The sequence below is a fragment of the Coffea eugenioides genome, chromosome 7 (assembly GCF_003713205.1).
Source record: "Coffea eugenioides isolate CCC68of chromosome 7, Ceug_1.0, whole genome shotgun sequence".
NCBI lineage: Eukaryota > Viridiplantae > Streptophyta > Magnoliopsida > Gentianales > Rubiaceae > Coffea > Coffea eugenioides.
Window position 1 is genome coordinate 14,828,832 of NC_040041.1, and position 15,697 is coordinate 14,844,528.

At 44.5% G+C, this 15,697-nt stretch overlaps 1 non-coding gene across 1 annotated transcript; it reads left to right on the plus strand.

The window, feature by feature from the left end:
* Nucleotides 1-5,982: 5,982 nt before the first annotated feature.
* Nucleotides 5,983-6,089, plus strand: LOC113778941. Its single transcript, XR_003469405.1, has one exon. It is a non-coding gene; the product is annotated as a small nucleolar RNA R71 (small nucleolar RNA).
* The last annotated feature ends 9,608 nt before the right edge of the window (nucleotides 6,090-15,697 follow it).

Here is a 15,697-nt window from a genome sequence, read left to right on the forward strand (position 1 = left end):
ATGTTGAAATTAAGCATTTACAACCCAAAGTGGTATACCAAAGTCATTCACAAGTTGATACATGTACGGTTTGCCAAATCAAAAGTGAAACGGAACCAAAAGTACATTTAGGGTTTCAATCGATGAGCTATACAAAAGATATGTCCAACTAACTCTATTCGGCAACCAACTATCAATTGCAGTCCAAAAGTATTTATTTTCCCGTAAGGAAAACAAAAGGGAATAGAGTGAGGTTAAGCCCAGTGAGATAATACCACTCAAGCAGCAAAGTTCACATAAGCATAAAGTTTTTCATTCCAATTCATCAAAAGTAAACAAAGGCACACATTAATGGTGGTGATAAAAGGATACGGGCGGCTCTCAAGAGCCCTTCTCCTCGTTTGCATTCTTGATCGAACCTCATTGACTCTCCGTCAATGTTTAAAAGTAACCAATCGTAGACTCCACTTTACTTCCATTCTTTCCACCCAACATACTCCTATCGGGCCCGAACTCCAAACACTTGCACTGTGGTATTACTCGAGTATACCGGAATTGAGAGTCTCTCATACTACAAGATTCCATATAACAGTCCCCAAGGTTCATTAATTGGCACGACCAAACCCTCGCCGGCTCGATTCAATCAACTACCAATGGGGTTGAGCTCAATAGTAACAATCATGGTCGTTGGATACTCGTCCAAACGACACCCAGTCATGTACTTTCATTTCATGTAACATTCCAATAATATAAGAAATAAATGAGAGTGATAACGTACACCCTCACTTCAATCAATATCGATGGTGCAATAAACATTTAACTCATCAAGTTCAAATATCAAAACCATATAGTAACACATAAGTGAGTAGTACACTCACCAAACTTGAAAATGATATTTCATACACCTCCGTCAAAGGAGCGTTGTGAACCACCGTCACGCCCTAAAACATGCAAACAAGGACAATGAGACTTGATAACGAGTCATAAACCAATGCCAAATACTACCAAAATAGGGTTCCATAAGCACACATAAGCATTAGAGGAAACCAGAAAATCCGGAAATGGAGTTAAGCGTTAACCCGAAAAAAAATAGTTTTTGACATCATTTTGCGGTTTTGGTTCCAATGGCACTACAATTATCGGATGAAGGTACAAGACCCACCGTTTCGAAGCTAAGAGATAGGGTTACAATTTTGAAGAAGGTCACTCTGTCCAGTTTCGAGTGTAACCAGGTCAAAAATGCAAGATACTACACCAAAACCGGAAAAATAGGTTCACAAATCGCATTCTGGTGCAAACATCATAAATCAGGCTACCTAACTCCAAATCCAGAAATTCCAAAGCCATCCGAAAGCTAAGACACAAGGCTACATGTCATCAGAAGACCTAAACAACCAATTCTGAAGTATTCCCAACCAAAATAACCCATTACAGAAGCAATTCTCAAATTCGGGTAAAACCAGGACAGCAAGGGTAATTCCATCTTTTCTCAAGATACGCTACTCCGATTGGCCTGAAATTTTGCAGGCATCTCTAAAATATCATTCCCTACAACTTTCATGTTTTAACCCAAGGCCAATTCGACATATAACTATGAGCTATTGTGCCGGGCAGAATGTACAATCTTAAAACCCTAACTTTCCAAATTTCTTCCAAAACAGAAATTGCTTGCAATTAACCACTTGTTCCACCTTCTAACTTCCTTAAATATTATTTCCAATCATCATACATGACCACATAAGCATATTCATATGAAAACAGAAAAATTCCCAATAATTACAAAACTTCACCAATTCAACCAAAAATCAAGATATAATCCATAAAAGTGCATCTTATACTACCACCAATCATGAATTAAGCATCATTAGAGGGAGGAGAGGGGTCCTTCACAACTTATCTTAGCAACACAAGAGAGAGAGCAACTAGTCACTTTAGCCTTCCAAACAACTCCACAAAACACCTCACTATCACTCCCTTAAGGGTTTCTATGGAGCAAAATCGAGATTCAATGATTGATTTGGTAGATTGGAGCAAGATTGAAGCCAAAAACTTGAAGAGTTTTCTTTCTTTTGTTGCTTGAAGAGGCCGGCTATGAGGAGGAAGAAAAATGGTGAATTTTTGGTATTTTTTTTTATTTATTTGGTCAATTGGTAAGAAAATGAATAGTGATCATAAGGTACAACCAACTAAATGGTGACACTTGTCACCCTATTTAATGCATACATATCCTTTTGTTCCCTCTCACACCAATCCATATAACAATCTCTAATAATCTCTTAGCACCCGATAATTTAAATCCAGTATCCAAAACTTAACCTAGTTGGCCCAATTTTTTCGAACTTTTCGCCCTAGTGGGTCCCACGTCCGGTATACGCTCTTAATTTCTCAAAACCTATTCGATACTAGAAAAATCATGTAAAAACTATATCTACTCATAAAATTTATCTAGAAACTTTTTGAATAAAGAAAATGCAGAAAACATGCCAGTAACCCGAATAAAACCTAGAAAATGAGAAAATTACGGGTTCTCATATTCTTCACTTACTAAATAATTAGCAATATCTGCATACCATGGAGAATTGATAATTGCTAGTACAAACTCATCCGAAAAATTTTCTTAGATAGGAACTTGATCTTTGATTGGGATATATTCCAAGCGTGGTAGATGATCTGCCACAAGATTCTCCGTTCCCTTTTTATCTTTTATTTCTACATCAAATTCTTGCAACAAAAGAATCCATTGAATTAGTCTAGATTTTGCATCTTTTTTATTTAACAAATATTTGAGAGCTAAGTGATCCGTATAGATGATAACTTTAGATCTTACTAAATAGGATCTAAATTTGTATAAAGTAAATATCACCGCTAATAGCTCTTTTTCTGTTGTTGCATAATTGAGTTGTGCCTCATTTAACAATTTACTAATATAATAGATGATGTGCAACCTTGCTTCTTTCTTTTGCCCCAAAACTATCCTAACCGCATAGTCACTTCCATCACACATCAATTCAAATGGTAGTGACCAACCGGACGAAGTTATAATTGGATCAGAAATCAATTCATTATTCAACCTTTCAAAAGCAACTAAACAATTGTCATCAAATTGAAAAGGGGTATTTTTACATAATAAATCACACAACGGCTTTACTATTTTAGAAAAATTCTTAATAAAGCATCTATAAAAGCCGGCATGTCCTAAAAAACTCCTTATCCACTTGACATTTTTTGGAGGTGGCAATTGCTCGATGACTTCAAATTTTGCTTTATCCACCTCAATTTCCTTAGAGGAAATCTTGTGTCCCAAATAATTCCTTCGTTTACTATAAAATGGCATTTCTCCCAATTTAATATAAGATTTGTCTTCTCACATCTCTGCAAAATCAAATCCAAATTATGAAAACAATGGTAAAAAGATGACTCATACACAGAAAAATCATCGATAAATATCTCCATAATTTTTTTAATATAATCAGAAAATATAGCCATCATGCAACGTTGAAATGTCGCAGGAGTGTTGCACAAATCAAATGGCATCCTTCTAAAAGCAAAAGTGCCATAAGGACATGTGAATGTGATTTTCTCTTGATCCTCCGGAGTTATAGCTATTTGGTTATACTTTGAAAAATCATCAAGAAAACAGTAAAATTCAAATCCGGCTATTCGCTCCAATAATTGATCAAAAAATGGTAAAGAAAAATGATTTTTCTTGTTGCCGCATTTAATTTGCAATAATCGATATACACTCTCTACCCAACTACAAGTCTAGATCGAATCATCTCATCATTTTTATCCATAATTGTAATGATTCCACCTTTCTTTGGTACAAAATGAATTGGACTAATCCAAACGTTATCGGATATAGAAAAGATTATACTTGCGTCAAGCCACTTAAGAATTTCATTTCTTACCATCTCTTTCATGTTTGGATTTAGTCGTCTTTGTGTTTCCACCATTGGTTTGCAATTGTTCTCCAATAAAATACGGTGCATGCATATAGAAGGACTTATACCTTTAATGTCTGAAATTGTCCATCCAATTACCTTCTTATACCTTTTTAGAACTCTTAATAACTTTGCACACTACTCATCATCAAGGTTAGTACTAACGATTACCAGTAAAGTGCTATTTTTTCCAAGAAATTCATACCTTAGATGAGTTGGAAGTGGTTTAAACTCTAATTTTGGAGGTTCAATTTTCGAATGTGATGGAAGCCCTTTACCTTGACTAAGACTTTCATAAACATTACACTTTCTATATGGTGCTTGAAAATCCAAATACTTGGCCACTTCTTCAAGCTCTTCACAATCTCCCTCTTGCATACCTAAACTCAATAAACAAAGCTCAAGCAGGTCGAAGTCAAAATTGACTCGACTCCATTCTTGGATTAGTTTATCAATGGTGCCAATAGAATAAGCATGATTAGTAAAAGAACGGTATATTTTCATTTCATTCAAATTAAATTCTATCTCTTCTTCACCTACTTGAAATTTAAACTTGCCATTTTTAATATCAATAATAGTATCTGCAGTAGTTAGAAATGGTTTATCTAGAATAATTAGTAGAGATATATCTTCTTCCATATCTAAAATCACAAATTCACTGAAATGATAAATTTTTGAACTTTGATCAATACATTCTCTAACACTGCCAATGGATATCTAATAGACCTATTCGCTAGTTGCAAAGTAATATTAATGCGTTTTAAACTCATGCAAATCTAATTGTCTAGCCACCGTTAAACAAATTAATGATATACTAGCACCAAGATCACACAATACTTTAGAGAAATCAATGTTACCTATGGTGCAAGGCATAGAAAAACTCTCTGGATCCTTCAATTTCGGTGATAGCTTATTTTGTATGATGGCACTGCATTCCTCCGTTAATGCTATTGTTTCGCAGTCTTCCAACTTTCTCTTTCAAGTCATGATTTTCTTGAGAAATTTCGCATATGAAGGAATCTACAAAATAGCATCGGCAAAAAGAATGTTAATGTGCAATTGCTTGAAGATTTTAACAAAATTTTTAAAATTCTTATCAAATTTATTCTGCTTGGGTCTTTGGAAAAATAGAACTGCAGGAGGTATCGGAATGGTAACGGGAGATTATGGTTGATTTTCTTTTGGATTCTCCCAACTATTTTCCTCCACAATCGCCTCTTGATTCTTTCTCTTTTCTGCATGTTTTTCACTCTCATCTTTCTCACCTTTACTCACTGGAGGATCCTCTAATTGTTTATCACTACGAAGAGTGATGGCTTTGACATGCTCTTTAGGATTAACCTCCGTTTTGCTAGGCAATTCTCCTTGATTTCGATTGTTCAAAGAATTAGCAATTTGATCAATTTGAACCTCTACATTCCTACATATTATAGTAAATTGGTCCAATCTTCCTTTTACTCGCTCAAATCTGTCCGAAATAACCTTAGCGAGTTTTTCTACCGCAATCTCCCAACTTGGTTTTGTTTCAATTTGTAGTTGCCTTGGTTGGAATTCCGGTGGGTTGGTTGGCCTTGGTTGATTACCTTGATATTTCCATCCAAAATTTGGATGATTTCTCCACTCCGAGTTATAAGTGTTCGAGTCGGGGTTATTTTGATGAATGTGTTGATTCTGAGCAGGTATAATTTATCAACAATTTACGATTCCAAAATTGTACCTACATAATGATTTCTAAATTGTACCTCCACATATAGAGCAACAAGTTACATGTGTATTAGATGAATTTAGACCAACTCCATCTTGTCTACTTAGCAATTTCATCACATTATTCATTTGAGCACTCAGCATATTGAGAGTGTCCATTTCTATCATACCTGGGTGACATCTCGTATTACCTCTCTCATTGGCCTATTGATAGTTATTTGTAGCTATTTTTTCTATCAAATTTTGAGTTTCTTGGGATAATTTACCCATTAAAGTTTCACCTGCAGCTGTATTAATCATAATTTTAGTAGAAAAAGATAAATCATTATGGAAGGTTTGTACGATTAGCCAATCGGACAGTACATGATGTGAATATTTTCGTAGCAAATCTCTAAATCTTTCCCATGCCTCATATAATGATTCACCTTCTAATTGGCTAAAACTAGTGATATCCATTCTTAGCTTAGCAGTCTTACCCGGTGAAAAATACTTATTCAAAAATATCCTTGATAAATCATCCCATGTGGTAAAAATGTTAGAAGCATAAGAGTGTAACCAAATTTTTGCCTTATCTCTCAATGAAAATGGGAACAATCTTAGCCTTATAACATCATCACTAACTCCATTCATTTTAATTGTATCACATATTTCCAAAAATGTAGCTAAGTGTGAGTTAGGATCTTTTGCTGCATTACCTCCAAATTGAGATTGTTGAACCATTTGTATAAGTGATCGTTTAATCTCAAAATTGTTAGCATTTATCGTAGGTCTTGCTATGCTTGTTTGAGATCCTTGTGTTTCCGGTAGAGTAAAATCTCGTAGAGCTGGCTTATTTGCTTCGTTTTCTGCCATCTCTTCTTCAAATGGTAACTCTATTAAGATTTCCTCTATCGATTGCTAAACTTCTTATTCCTCTTGCTGTGGTGTCTGCCTCCTTTGTTTACGTAGTGTCCTTTCAATTTCTGGATCAAAAGGTGCAACTTTTCGAAATACCCGGTGCATACACTACAAGCAGAAATAAGAGACATTATACAGTTTCTATTGTCACAAAACTGATTGAAATGCAAAATTAACTATAAACAGCTTAACTAATAAAAATATAGTTGTCTAAAGTAATAGAGATGATTAGGTTCTAATATTGCTGCTCCCCTATAACGTCGTCAAAAACTTGACGATTTTTTTGTTATATTATAAGTGCAAGTTTAATTTCAATTTATACCCGTTGACTGCAAGTATGCAGGTCAAACTAGTAGTTTAGAGCATTAATCGGGTCGATCCCACGAGTAACAATGTCTACAAGTATTAGATCCTTATTTTCTCTATTATTTAGACTTATAATGAATTTGAACAGAAAAATTATATTACTATTGCTTACAAATCTGATTTAATAAATGTAAGATATAATTGGAGAAAATTCACTAAAAAATTGAATTTAGGGATATAGATTCCACTTATGGTACAAAAGATTCAAATGCATGAATTTAACACTTGTTACTCCTCTTGTTCAACCAGGGATTCATTTCCAAAATTGTCAAAATCTCATTATCATGATAATAATGGTTTAAAACAGCCTAGTATTTCCTAATCTCTTGGTGAATAACTAACTCTGTTCTTACTTCATTCATGAAATGTAAATTTAATTCACTTGAATGTATTTCTATTCTCATGAACATACAACTCAAGCTCTGCTCATGTTATTCCATTGTTGCTACCAATTCTCATTGAGTAATAACAACTATAAACCTCCTATTGGTGATCAAACAACAACAAGTAATCAACAATGCAGAAGTAGACAAGTTAATACAAGATACACAAAGTGTAAATCACATTCAATTTATATCACTTACCCATAAGTTTCATCTACTCCCTAGATTTAGAAATTTAGTTACTCATGAATGATAAAACAATCAAATTCATAACTTCATTAATAGAAAATATGACAAGTTACAAATACAAGAAACATAAAGAAAAACTTAGCCAAGTTAATGGTGAAACCCTCAAAATTCTGCTATGTCTTGCACTAGAAAATTACAAGATGAAGTTTTCAAGTGCTCCTTGTAATATTTTCTAGTTAGAGAGAATTGTCTACAAGAAATTGCTAGTCTCCGTATGATCTCTGACCTTCTCCTTGTTGCCCTCCATAAAAGCTGGTGAAAAGTTCCTTTTCCATCTTCTCATGAATCTCAATCCTCAATCTTGTTAAGAAAGTCAAAAGCAATGATTTTTGACTTGACAATAAATCATATTGTCTTCCCTTTGGCATCAGAAGCATATGCCACCGAATTCTCTTACCAAATATAGCTGAAAAGTAGTGTGAAAAAAAAAAGAAAAATGGCTGAGCCACTTGCAGAGGAGAGAGGCAGATCTGAGGCCTTGGATCCGAGGGGTTAAGTATAATCCGAGCTCGGATCCTAGCTAATCTGAGAATTTCCTCAAAGTGATCCGAGCTCCGATCAACTGATTTTCGATCCATTACTCCAGAAGTTCAGACGAGGGCTCGGATCCCTCTTTGGTATGGATGGATTCAAGCCGGTATCCATCTCAATTTGCTTTCATCTTCTCTTTTTCTCCATCTTCGTTCCATGTTTTTTTTGCTCAACACATAATCACTAATGCTTATCTCTTTTTAATCATATGTGTGAGTGAAGAGGTGATTTTTGGTGGATAGATGGACCGACCTAAATCAGACCTCTCTGAGATGAAGTGAGGGGTATCCTCGTGTCCGAAGTCGACCTTCTTGTCCGAAGTGAATGGCGGGGCTTCTCCCCTGGTATCACTCCGACGATTAAGTTAGTATGAGAACGAGAAAATGCTAGAGTATGAGCAAATGAACAGTGTATGCTTACTTGCTAGGAGTGTATGTGGGGTATTTATAGAAGGGTAGAGGACAGAGCGGAGAGCTCATGCTGGTGGGACCCATTCTCTGGTCATTACGGCTCTGTCCCGTGTCAGGAGGCCTGACTCTGACACTGTAGCCGCCTGAGTATGATGACGGAGAGTATTGAGCAGGTTCCATTAAGAGTCTCCAGTACTTTTCAGATAAAGCACTGGACCTGGGTGATGTCAGGGGCCGTGACCTCATCAGCGTGCGGCCGAAGTGGGTGGTGCCGAGGTCACCTACACGGTAGGCTAGGGAAGTGGCCGAGCTCAGGGGTTATGCCCAAGATACGGATGAGCTCTGATAAGGGACGAGGTGAGTTCACCTCGGACACGCAGGATGGCCGAGGTGAGCATCCTCAATAAGCCCCCCAAGCCTCGGGTGCTCCGGGACTGAGAGGTGCCGAGGCTTCCTTGTGCCGAAGTCATGAAGAGTCGGGGTCCTGAGACTGCTCCGGAAGATGCGGGGACTTGACACGTGGTCGAGTCAGTTGACAGGACGTGGTCAGAGGTAACCGTCGCGTCGTGAAGTGGTGGGACGTTTCGTGCAGAGGGTGTCAGCCGAAAGGACGGGCATTAATGAGGAGAGATGGACAGAGGGGCAGGTACACGGTATCCTGAATTCGAATCGTTGCCGCCTTTTCGTATTCTGGCTGCCTCTTCGGGTTCTGGCTCTCCCCTATAAATAGGGGGTCCCTTTCATCGTGTGGCCCATCACTCTCTTTCTTCGCTTTTAACTTACAAAATTCGCGAGTGTAGCCGAAGTCAATCCATTAGCCGAGATCACAGCCGAAGTCATCGTCTTCGTCCGAGATCATAGTCAATAGTAAGTATCTTTCTTTCTCTTCATATCGTCTTTCACTCATGGCCAAAACCGCTAAGACCCATAAAGAAACTGTGACCCCGAGCTACCAGACCGAGGTGAGGCCGGATCCTGAGGAAGAAGCGACGACGTCCAGCTCTGAGGGGTCGACGCAGGGTTCTGAGGAAGGATCAGCCGAGGTGAGAGCCGACGTGACGGGTTTGGAGTTGGAGTCGTCCGAGATCAGCGAGGGTGGTTCCGAGGTCGAATACGATACCGAGCTCGGGACCGAGATACCTCATGACGAGGGTGTCCTGGAGCCAGTCGCTCCAAAGGACGTGGACAACATCGACTTCGGTCAGATGCCGAAGTTTAGAAGTCGTATAGGAAGGGATAGGGCCACGAAGGTGATAAACAGGTACCCTTTCCGGTCGGGGTACGAAATTCTGCCGCCCGAGGCGAATGACACAGCCGCGAACCCCCCCTTTGGCATGGTGGCTGTCTACGTTCAACAGCTGGAGGCCGGGCTGAGGATGCCGACGTCGAGATTCCTCCGGGACTTACTTCGTCACTTCCACGTGAGGATCACCCAACTTGCCCCGAATGCGGTCCGCATCATTGTGGGGTTCGAGATGCTGTGCCGACATCAGGAGGTGACTCCCTCCGTCGACCTCTTCCGCCGATGCTATACTCTCAAGGCACACGGGACGGATAAAGGATGGTTTTATGTTGGCAATCGAAACAATGCTATCCCGAAGTTGGTGATCGGTGCTCCCAGCTCGATCAAGAACTGGAAGCGCGACTACTTCTTCGTGTCCGGAGTGGACTTCCCGAGGGGTTTTTGGTGGAGGCCAATTAAGGCGAAGGCCGACCCCTCTGCGGGGGATGCCGAAGAGGAATCCTTCCAGAAGTTGATGAAGTCGGGACTTCGGCTGTTCAGCCATGACTACCCCGAAGCCGTGCTCGTGGATGGGGGGATAAGTCGAGCCGTGATCAATACTACCAAGCCCCCCTTCCTTTCCACTGAACTTGAGATACCTTGTAATTTTTCTTTCGTAGCTTTGCTTTCACTTCGGTTAAGGCATATGATAATATTTATTTTTGTGCAGTGACTAAACTGTCCGACCTCGTCGTCTCTGACTCGTCCGAAGTGGCCAAGAGGCAGAAGAGGAAGAGCACTGACGAGACATCGGCACCTCCGCCAAAGAAGAAGAAGTCACAAGGACCAGCCGCTAAGACTTCGGCGTCTAAAGGCACTCCCACCAAGGTTGGCCAGAGCAGCTCGGCCACGGCGGCTACTGGGTCCACCTCGTCTGTGCCAGAGGGAGTTCCCCTTGGAGTTGTTACAACAGTCACACCTCCTTCTGGCCGAGGCAAGCAGCTGAAGCCTCCAGTTAATCCGGTGTCGGGGACCTCGCTATGGAATCGTTTCCATAGCCCCCCAGTGTTTCCCGGAGACGATAAGACGCACCCCGGCGGGCATTGGTGTCCGGACTGGAAAATTTCGGTCAACGACAGGTGCCAACATCCTCGGGTTGCCCAAGAACTAGTGATGCACTCCCCCTTGCCGAGGGACTTGGAGTTCATGAAGAAGCTGAGCCCGGCCGAGATGGTTCAAAGTCTCATGGTGTCCACAGCTTCCACCTCGGCCTTTGTGGCCGAGATGGCACACCGCTACTGTGCTCTGGTCGAGGAACAGGACACCGGCAAGTTGCAGAATCAAATCTCCAAGTTGGAGAAAAAACTGTTGGTGTCCGAGTCTGAGAAGGCCGAGCTTGAAAGGCGGCTTAAGGAGGCCGAGGTGAAGGATGAGGAGGCCGCGGCTACTATCAACAGTCTCCGATCGGCCCTCGAAGAGGAGCAGAAGAGGGGGGACGAGGTGAAGGCGTCCCACGAGCAAGCTCTCGAGGGTACCGGAGCCTCGGCCGTAGACGCTTTTCGGAAGTCCGAGGCCTTCATCAAGGACCTCGGCCAACTACTTACGCCTAACTTCATGTTTGGCTTCACATCGGCCGTTGACGAGGCCGCAGCTCACCTCTCCTCCGAGGCCTTGGAGTCCTTAAAAAACCATACCAGCTACAATGAGGACTCCAAGGAGTTATGCGATCGGATGGCCGAAGGCATTCAGGCAGGAAGGAATTTGGCCGAAGTCCAGGTCGAGTTCAACAAGTGGCTGTCCGAACTCGACGAAGTGTTCGAGGACGTGGAAGTGGAAGAAGCTGGAGGAGAGGACGCTGAGGGAGACGAAGCCGGAGGGGACGTCGGCAAAGAGCATGGAGATGAAGTTCACCCCGGCGGAAAAGAGGCCGAAGAGAAGGATGCCCAGGAGGGAGCCAAGACCGGGGATGGAGCCGAGACGGGGGTCTAGGCTCGCGGTTTTAAGGGGGTGGCCGAGGTGGAGAGTGCTTAGTAGCATTCGGATCTCGGCCTTGTACTTTTGTAACGCTCTTTCTTATTGAATGAAAGCATATTTCTTCTCGTCTCAGTGCTTTAATTTCTTGCTTTGACTTCATCCCTTGCTTGTCCCCCTTATTTTTTAATAGCGTAACAACGATATTGAAGAATAACATGATAGCTGAAGTCATTACTTGATTAAAAATTCAGGCGTAATACAATCTGAGGTTCTCGGCGTGCCAAGACCTCGGCACTAATGAGCCATCTCGGTAACTCAGTTTACAATACCCCTTAGCGTCAGATTCCACAACTCGGTAAGGGCCTTCCCATTTCGGGCATAATTTCCCTTGCGGTTCAGCTCGGCTGACTGAGTTTTTTCTAAGAACCAAGTCTCCAGGTTGGAATCTACGATGTCTCACGCGGGCATTGTAGTAGTGTGCCAGTGTGTTCTTGTAAGAAGCTATCCGGGCTGAGGCGAGATTCCTTCGTTCTTCGACGAGGTCGAGGTCCAGCTGCCTCTCTTCGTCGTTCACCTCGGCGGCATAGGCTGCCAGCCGAGGGCTGGGGGTAAGGATCTCAGCCGGGATGACCGCCTCGGCGCCGTAGGTCAGGGAGAATGGGGTCTCTCGCGTCGCTGACCTCGGCGTGGTCCGATACGACCACAGGACACTGGGGAGTTCCTCCACCCAAGATGACCCAACTCGGTGTAGTCGGGTCCTGAGACCATGTAGAAGAGTCCGGTTGAAGTTTTCTGCTTGACCATTGGCCTGGGGGTGGCCTACCGAAGTGAAGTGTTGTTTGATGCCGAGGTTCTCGCACCAAGTCTTGAACGGGTTCTCGGCAAACTGTCTCCCATTGTCCGAGATGATGACCCGAGGTATGCCGAAGCGGCAGATAATGCACTTCCAAAAGAATTTTTGAATGGCCAGCCCTGAGATGGTCCGAAGTGGCTCGGCCTCGACCCACTTGGTGAAGTAATCCACAGCGGTTACTAAGAATGTATAACCCCCGACGGCTTTGGGGAAGGGACCTATGATGTCTGTCCCCCATTGCTCAAACGGCCAGGGTGAAGTGATGGGGACCATGAAGTTTGAAGGCTGGTGGTGCTCGGGTGCGTGGACTTGGCAGGAAGGGCAGCCGAGAACGAGGTCCTGGGAGTCTTGCCGAAGTGATGGCCAGAAATATCCCAGGAGCATAGCTTTCTTAGCTAGCATCCTGTGGCCGATGTGAGCCCCACATAGGCCCTCGTGGATCTCGTGGGGGACCTCGCGTCCTGCCTCGGGGGTGACACACCTCAACCATGGGCCGAGGTAGGAGCGCTTATATAGTTCTCCATCGCGGAGTGCATACCGAGCGGCTTTGCGTTGTATCTTCCTTGCTTCAGCTCGGTCTTCGGGAAGGACTCCTTGACCCAAGAAAAGGATGAACGGGGTCATCCAAGTTTCTTCAGAGTGCACGGGGCAGGCCACCTCTTCCACGTACCCTGGTTCACTCAGGACCTCCACCAAGACGGTTTTGTTGAGGTCAGAGAATGAAGTGGAAGCCAGCCGGGATAAGGCGTCGGCTCGCTTATTCTGGGACCGAGGGATCCTTTGGATTTCGAATGACTTGAAGTACGAGGTGAGTTGGTGAACTTTGGAGAGGTACCGTTGCATGGTCTCATCCTTGGCCTCGTACTCACCAATAACTTGGCGTACCACGAGCTGGGAGTCACTGCGGACGTGGATTTGCTGGGCGCCGAGCTTGCGGGCTAGCTGGAGTCCAGCGATTAGAGCCTCGTACTCGGCTTCATTGTTGGTGGCCGGGAAGTCAAAGCGGAGGGCGTAAGAGCAAACCTCCCCCTGAGGTCCTTCCAGGAGCAGTCCGGCTCCGCAGCCGTCTCCATTAGAGGATCCATCGACATACAATGTCCACAGGGATGAGGTGGACACCTCGGGTAAGGCTGAAGTGGACTCCGGACCTTCCGTGAAGGTGAGCTCAGCAAGGAAGTCAGCTAAAGCTTGAGCTTTTATGGCGGTGCGTGGCTCGTAGGACAAGTCATATTCTCCCAATTCGACAGCCCACTTGGTGAGGCGACCAGAAGCTTCGGGTCGCACCAATATTTGCCGAATGGGCTGGTCGGTCCTGACCGAGATGGGATGGGCTAAGAAGTAGGGTTTCAACCGCCGAGCTGCGTGGACGAGCCCCAGCACAAGTTTTTCCACTTGCGTGTATCGGGTCTCCGGCCCGCGGAGGGCTCGGCTGACGTAGTAGACCGGCACTTGGGTGCCCTCATCTCGGATGAGCACAGCGCTGACAGCCTCGTCGGCTGCGGAGAGGTAGAGGTAGAGCTTCTCCTCGGGCCGAGGTGAAGCGAGAGTTGGTAGGTGATGCAAGTACTGCTTCAGCTGGTCGAAAGCAGCCTGACACTCCTCAGTCCAGGCGAACTGGTCAGCATTTTTCAGCACCTTAAAGAAAGGCAGAGCTTTCTCGGCTGATTGGGACAGGAAGCGATTCAGCGCGGCCAGGCGTCCATTCAGCCGTTGGACTTCTCGGATGTTCCGAGGTGGGGACATGTCCTGAATGGCCTTCACCTTGTCGGGGTTGGCCTCGATTCCCCGGTGGGAAACCAGATACCCCAAGAATTTTCCCGAGGTGACGCCGAAGACGCACTTCTTGGGATTCAGCTTCATCCTCGAGTCTCGCAGGACACCAAAGACTTCCCTCACGTCTGACAGAAAGGATGAAGTGGCGAGGCTTTTAACGAGGATGTCATCCACATAGGCCTCCACATTGCGGCCGATCTGATTCTGGAAGAGTCGGTTGATCAGCCTTTGGTAGGTCGCCCCGGCGTTCTTTAGCCCGAAGGGCATGGTAGTGTAACAATAAGTACCTCGGTCGGTGTAGAACGCCGTTTTCTCTTGGTCCTCCTCACTCATTCCTATTTGATGATACCCTTTGAAGGCATCTAGGAAGCAGAGGATTTCATACCCCATCGCCGCGTCGACGAGGGCGTCTATCCTTGGCAGAGGATAGCAATCTTTGGGGCAGGCCTTGTTGAGGTCGGTGAAGTCGACACACATTCTCCATCCCCCGGTGTCCTTTTTTACCATGACTGGATTGGACAGCCAGGTGGGATATTGGACCTCGTGGATCATCTTGGCCGGCAAGAACTTGTCGACCTCATCCGATATGGCTTGGCTACGTTCGGGGCCGAAGTGCCTTCGTTTCTGTCGCACAGGTCGGGCCTGCGGGTCAACGTTGAGTTGGTGAGTCATGAGCTCGGGTGGCACTCCGACCACTTCATCCGCGGACCACGCGAAGACGTCTCGGTGGTCTTTGATCAGGGAGATCATTTCTTCTTTCAGGGGTGGGGGGAGTCCCGCCCCTACCTGGACCACTTGGTCAGGTTTCGCTTCATCCACTACCACCAGTTCCACTTCATCCCCGGGCTCCAGCCTGTTGGGCTCTTCTGCCTTCTGAGGGTCGATGCAGTCTATGGAGAGGACCGCTGGCCTCTTTTCTTCTGACCTCGGTGAGGGCCGGGGGGTGACTGCTGCTTGAATGGTGGCGAGGTAGCACTCCCGGGCGGCGCCCACATCGCTGCTTACCTCGGCCACCCCCGCAGATGTTGGGAATTTAAAGCTCAGGTGGTAGGTGGAGTATACGGCTCTCAAGGCATTGAGCGTGGGCCGGCCTATCAGCATATTGTAGGGGGAGTCTGCTTTGACCACCGCAAAACTGACAGGCACAGTTCGGCAGCGTGGATGACGCCCGATTGTTACCACCAGGGTCAACATGCCTTCCGGGTGGACGACGTGTCCCCCGAATCCCACGAGGGGAGTCCTGACAGGAGTGAGTTGCTCCCTGGTCAGTTTCAAACTTTCGAAAGTCCGGTAGTACAAGACGTCTACCGAGCTTCCGGGGTCTACGTAGACCTTTTTGACTACGTAGTTGTTGGTGAGGACTTCAATCACAAGAGCTTCATGATTGCTGGAGGCCGCAGGAACGGGGTCAGCGG